At 40.7% G+C, this 6,530-nt stretch overlaps 1 pseudogene across 1 annotated transcript; it reads right to left on the bottom strand.

Annotated features, from left to right (window-relative positions):
• Positions 1-507: 507 nt before the first annotated feature.
• On the bottom strand, positions 508-5,350 carry LOC306668950 (mitotic checkpoint protein BUB3-like; annotated as a pseudogene). The gene is made up of 2 exons: positions 5,327-5,350; positions 508-1,170 (listed from the first exon to the last, which is right to left on the bottom strand). The product of its transcript is annotated as a mitotic checkpoint protein BUB3-like (transcript).
• Between the last annotated feature and the right edge of the window lie 1,180 nt (positions 5,351-6,530).

The following is a 6,530-nucleotide window of genomic DNA, read 5'->3' on the forward strand; positions in this document are numbered from 1 at the left end:
TCTCTGGCTATGCTGAAAATCGGAGTCTCATAAAAATGAAAGAAAACTTCTTATTCTGTTTCCACTAGTTACTAAATTTATTAATTTTTTGTTGTTGTTTTCTTGTTGGTGTTTCTTTGTTTTCATGATGCTGGGAATCAAACCCAGAGTTTCAGATATGCTAGTCAGGCACTCTACCCCTGAGCTGCCACCATAGCCCTAGTTCACTCCTTTTTAGAATAAGGGGTGATGCAGGTACTGTCTTCAATGGCAGTTTTTGTTTTTTTTTTTTTTTTTAAATAAACTATTTGTTTCCACAGCAGAAACAGAAATCACAAGGTCAAAACTAATTTTTAAAAGTACAGTCACTGCCTTCCAATTTCGTTTGCCCAAATACCTTTAATGCAGCAAATCATCAAACCATCTCATGCATTTAGGAAACTTTCATAAAAAAAAAAAAAAAAAAAAAAAAAAAAAAAAAAAGAAAACATCTTTTCCATTATTTCAGGTTCTTATAATATTAAAATGAATATTTCCCCTGGTTTCTTTGTTAATAGTAATCAGTCCACCATTGGGGAGTACAAATTGTTTTATTATCATCAACATGGTACTTAAGTGAATGCAATCTTGTCAAGTACGTGGTGACTTGGGTTTTGTTTCTGCATCTGTCACCTGGGGAAGGAAGGTACCATCTTCAGGATGTTCCGTGTCATCCATTTCATACATACATGAGGCTATTGCAAGGGTAGTCCCATGGTTGCTGAAGGCAAGGGATGTGATGCTGGTCGGTACCAATGGAACTGGCACAGTCGCTTTTTATTAAATGGATCCCAAATATTTACAGATCCATCAGAACCACCTGTGGCAAATGTATTGTGGAAGTTGTGAACTGAAACGGCATTGACTGGGTAAATCTGCTCAATAATATTTTCTTTTAGTCTCTGACATTTGAATGCATACTTCTTCTTCTGAACCTCAGGGCTTGGGTCCAGGGACTCAAAGGCCACCAGCCTTCAATAGAGCTCAATACATAGCCCTGCGTGTGTGGAAATGCTCTCAGGCAGCGAGTTCGGCCTTAGAGGCTGGACTCGCTGCGCTGCTGCCCATAGCCGGTGTGCTAAGTCCCACACCAACACTGCGGCCCGCGGGACCTAAAACCAGCCGGTCTCCAGACACCGAGAGGGTGTGCACCTTGATCAGTGTTCACATCACGCATTTCCCACTGATGATCCAATCCCCGACTCCCGGTATGCGTTGGATCGCAGAAGGCGCAGGACAGGATCACGCGGGTGGGTGGTGCTTGAGCCGCGGAGTTGGCTGGCACATGGTCTAGGTGTGTACACGTGTCCCAGGACGAGACCAGCAGGAACTGGGAGGTGTTGGGGCTGAACTTCACCGAGGAGATGCCATTAGAACCGGTCCTCTTGAACTCGCCTCTGAAGTACGCCTCCGCTGCTTGCCGCCGCCTCCTTGCTTCGCTCCTGTTTCTTTTTTCTTTTAATTTACATTTTAGTCTATTTTTTGAGTATTTTCGTCAACTCACAGATTTTCATATATTTAAGATATTTCATTCGATTTGACATATGCAAAGAGTGTTCTGGCTTTTACTAGGCAGCCCTGTTTTTGTGACTTTTTTTTTTTTCCCCAGATTGAATTTAGGGGTGCTCAACCCCTGAGCATCCCCAGCCCTTTTTACTTATTTATTTTTGATACAGGGTCGCAGTAAATTGCTAAGGCTGGCCTCAAACTTGCAATTCTTCTGCCTCAGCTTCCCAAGCCTCTGGGATTACGGGCATACACCATCTGCTTAGCTTTTGTGACTTTTGGATACCATGTTATTAGTTTTGGATGGCTTCCTTGCTTTTTGCATCAACAAGATGTCTCAGGCATGCTGGCAACATTTCCTGGAGTCACTAATTTCTCCAAGGAGTTCTGGTTTCCTGAGTCCTAGGGACACTAATGCTCCAAGGTGTCATTGCTTCTAAGTCTTTCAAGAGAAACAAACAGAAAAATTATCTTTAAATTCATAAATTCATAACAGTGCTCATCAAAATGTAACAAGTCAGTGCTTTAAGATTTTTGCTTTTTGTTTTGTTTTGGTATACATCTCTTTCCTCTGGTATCATCCTTAAAGAGAAGGAGGATAGTAAGATAGCATGTCCCTGGAACACTTCTAGTTTCCAGGAAACTAAACTGGTCAAGTCAAGGAACAAACTAGGCTGGAATGCCCAGATATGCATTATCTTGAGGGACCCTGGGTTTCACTCATGCATACTGGGAGACAGGCAAGCTAATGTTATCTATAGAGAGTTGCCTTTTGCACATTTAATAGGACAGTTGCTTCTTGGGGTGCTAGTAATATAAGCAAGCTAATGCTGATGAGTTCACTGCTTCTGCAACCTAAAATATAAAACTCCTTTCCCGGGGGGCAACTGGTATGGAACTGAGTTTACTGTGGAAGGCTATGTGTCAATCATCACCAATGGACACCACCAATAGACAAAACACCAGGAGGGAGAGGAGGCCCTCGCTGAGGAGGCACCAGGAGGGGACTGATTTGCCCCCCTCACCACTGGAATTTCTCAGTATGTCATCTCTGGACATTTTCACTTGTCTCTGAAACCTGTCCCACTGCCCTGCACTGCTAGGCTGTAGACCTGATATCTTCTATACTGAAAATGCTTCCAAGTAAAATTGTTACAGGCAGATTTGAAAATTAGCGCAGACTGACCCCCCCCCAGACACCTCACCCTGTGTGAGGTTGGTCCCTTTCCACATGAGCCCACTCACATAGAAGCTGACACCTCCACCCTACTATTTGTACCCTAACCACAAGATCCTTGCTCTGTGGGACTAATGCAAAATTGTTTTTCTGAGAATGTAATTTCTGAGAATATGACTATATGACTTTTTTTGTAACTTTCCATTGTATGAAATGTACCTTGTAATTATGATTGTTTCCCCAGACCCCTTTTCTTTGGGTTTTAGGCTTGGGGTCAAGGGTTGCAGAGCTGCTTGGTTCTCTGCACACTCGGCCCCGGCTGGAAATAAAGCTTTCATCTTTATCTTTGAAGGATCTGGAGAATTATCTGGAAATTTGGGAATAGCACCTTAACAAAGTTAACATTCACTTTATTCTACAGTCTACCTGAAAGCACTTCAGAATAACAATAAAAATACTGGCAATAAAACTACTGAGCAAAATTTAGAGTTTCTTTGCAATTTCTTTTTTCTTAAATACTATAGTGACTCAAGTACCTACTTTTAAGACCTTTTAAGTTCATTTCTTTTTCTTCATGGTTGTATTAGCAATTTGATGGTCAGTTAGGATCATGTGTTTTATAGCTTGTTTTTAGTTTTAAGAATTGGTTTAATTTGGATTCATAGAATGTTTAAATAGTCCAAAAAGTCAAGATTACATAAATTTATGTACTAAAATTTTTCTTATTTTCCATCTGGAATAGTTGTTTGCTTTGTAACAAATCACCCAAAGCTTAAGATAGTGACGTCGTTATTTTTTGCGATTTTTTAAGTTGATTGGACAGTTCTATTATATGTAGTTTTGACTGAGGTCATGCATATGGTTGCATTCAGCTAGTATTTGGGCTGGAACATTCTGGAAGTACTCCTTCACTGGTCTGAAAATAAATGTCAGTTTGAGCCCCTTGGTTTTTTCCTGTTTGATGGCCTGTCTTTCCATGTGATGATGTCCCATCCTACAGTTCTTTCCGTGAGGCTTTCTGTTCAGAAGGAGAGCCCAGGCTTCTTCACAGCATGACCACTGAATTCCAGGGATCAGAGGCTGCTGGGCCTGATAAGGTTAAGGTGGGGAAGCAGCACAGTGTCACTTCTGCTTTATTCAAAGAAAGTCAAAAGGCCAGATCAGACTTAGAGGCAGGGAAAGAGACAGCGCTTCTTCCTGGGAAGGACAGCCTGTTAACACAGGGACATGTCGTCTGGGGCAGTCATATTTAGAGAACATCTACCACACCATTGCTACCTTCTCTACCCACTTCCTTCTTTACAGATACTGGTTTCAAAAAGAAGAGAAGATGTGGAACCCTTAATGAGAAGTGGATCTCACAATGTGTTACTTTGTATAAAACAGATAAACTATCTTCATCAAGTTTCCCTGAATCCAGTAAGAACATGACAGGAATGAATAAAAAGAACCAAAGAAGTGGTTGATTTGTGAGTGCAGGTTGGTGATATTTGAAGATGGGACCTGTGGAAGCAGTGAGGGTTAGATGGGGTCACCAGGGTGGGGCTTCCAGGATGGGATTGGTGGCTTTATAAGAAGTAGAAAAGAAACCTGAGCTGACAAGTTCCCATTCCCTCACCATGGATTGCCACCTACCATGTCACCCGGCAGCAGGAAGGCCCTTGTCAGATGCAGGCAGGGTGACATTAGACTTCCTGGTTTCAGAATGGTGAGAAATACCTTTCTCTTGCATAACAATTATCCAGCCTGTGGTGCTCTGTTGTGGTAGCACAGATGGAATAAGACGGTTTCCCAGTTATGTCTTTCCCTAAAGCCATTTCATTCACTTTGATACACATACATTTTCATGATGGAATTAACTGTAGCATTATTTCAGAGAAGTAAAACTCCATGTTGAGATATCTGATTAATGCCTTCCACTCTTCTTGTCACTTTTAAAATGGGGAATTATCCAGTACCCTCCAAGTAATCAGCTTCATTAAATAGTTGATGTATCTCCCAAGTAATAAGTTCTCAATAAATCAGGAAGTTTTTTCCTCTAAATCATACATTTAGGGAGAATCCAAGAAAGAGTGGGCAAGAGTAAGCACTTTGAAGAAAAGAGAGAAGTTCATTCAAATCCCTCTTGCACCATGATCCATGTGAATCTGAGCAAATGACAAATTCCGAGAATCTCAATTTAATCAGCTATGAAGTGTAGATAACCAAATGCAAATCCCTTATTTGTTTTGAGGGTTAAATAAGTATTTTGCATGCAAAGTGCCTAGCATAGTACTTCATAAATAGTATGTATTCATAGATGGTACATGGTGGGATTATTTCATTGCTATTTTCTATTTAATCAGTGCTAGAATGACCAACAGCAGGTTGTAACACAGAATTCCTGGATCTCTTTTGATTCCATCAACAGCAGCCCTGTTGAGTGAAGTTGTACAGCATATGTGAAATTTAATCTGTCTGTTAATATCAAAATGTTTTTTTTTTTTTTTTTTTTCCAAACTGAAGGTGTTTTGTAACAGGTTTTCTATAGGTGACATTCACCTTAATTGTGTAAACTGGGATGGGTGTTTTTCTGTCATGACAGGAGAATCAGTTCATTCCTGCTTCTGTGCTCATTCACTATACCTCAGCATCTTTGGGATGGAACATCAAGACGCTCTGTGGGATTTCCCAAAAGGGCAACACATTCAAACATAAAAATGTGCCTTTTCTACAGGTGCCACAGCCAGGTCTCTGCTGATCCCTGAGACCTCCCAGCACATTTTGTGAGTATTCAACATGAACATCGATGGCAGATTACTTTCTGCCACCACTTCCTAGAGTGTGGGGTGGGGTGGGGTAGAGCTTGCCTAGCATGTGGAGGCCCAGTGCCACAAAAACAAACAAATAAACAATAAATAATAAAATTATGTTGTCTTTGAGCCAGGCCTGGTGGCTCACACCTGCAATCCCAGTTACTCAGGAGGGTGAGGCAGGAGAATTACAAGTTCAAGATAAGCCTCAGCAACTTAGCAAGACTCTGTCTCAAAATAAAAATTTTTAAAAACCCTGGGATATCTCATACTAGACAAAGGTGCTGATAACATACATTGGAGAAAAGATAGCGTCCTCAACAAAGGGGGCTGGGAAAACTGGAAATCCAGATGCAGCAAAACAAAATTAAACCCCTCTCTCACCCTGCACAAAGCTCAACTCAAAGTAGATCAAGGACTTAGGAACTAGAACAGAGACCCTGTGCCTAATAGAAGAAAAAGTAGGCCCAAATCTTCCTACGTAGGTTTAGGACCTGACTTCTTTAACAAGACTCCTAAAGCACAAGAAGTAAAATCAATAAGTGGGATGGAATCAAACTAAAAAGCTTCTTCACAGCAAAGGAAATAATCAATAATGTGAAGAGAGAGCCTACAGAATGGGAGAAAAATCGTTACCACCAGCTCCTCAAATAGAGCACTAATCTCCAGGATATATAAAGAACTCAAAAAAACTTAACACCAAAAAAACAAATAACCCAATCAATAAATGGGCTAAGGATCTGAACAGACACTTCACAGAAGAAGAAATACAATCAACAAATATATAAAAAAAGTTCAACATCTCTAGTAATTAGAGAAATGTGAATTAAAACTACACTGAGTTTTCATCTCTCTCCAGTCAGAATGGCAATTAACATGAATCCAAGCAACAATAAATGTTGATGAGGATGTGGGGGAAAAGGTACACTCATACATTGCTGGTGGGACTGCAAATTAGTGTAATCATTATGGAAAGTGATATGGAGATTCCTCAGAAAACTTGGAATGGAACACCAGCTATCCCATCCTCAGTTTAT

The sequence above is a fragment of the Sciurus vulgaris genome (assembly GCF_902686455.1).
Source record: "Sciurus vulgaris genome assembly, chromosome: 8".
NCBI classification, from domain to species: domain Eukaryota; kingdom Metazoa; phylum Chordata; class Mammalia; order Rodentia; family Sciuridae; genus Sciurus; species Sciurus vulgaris.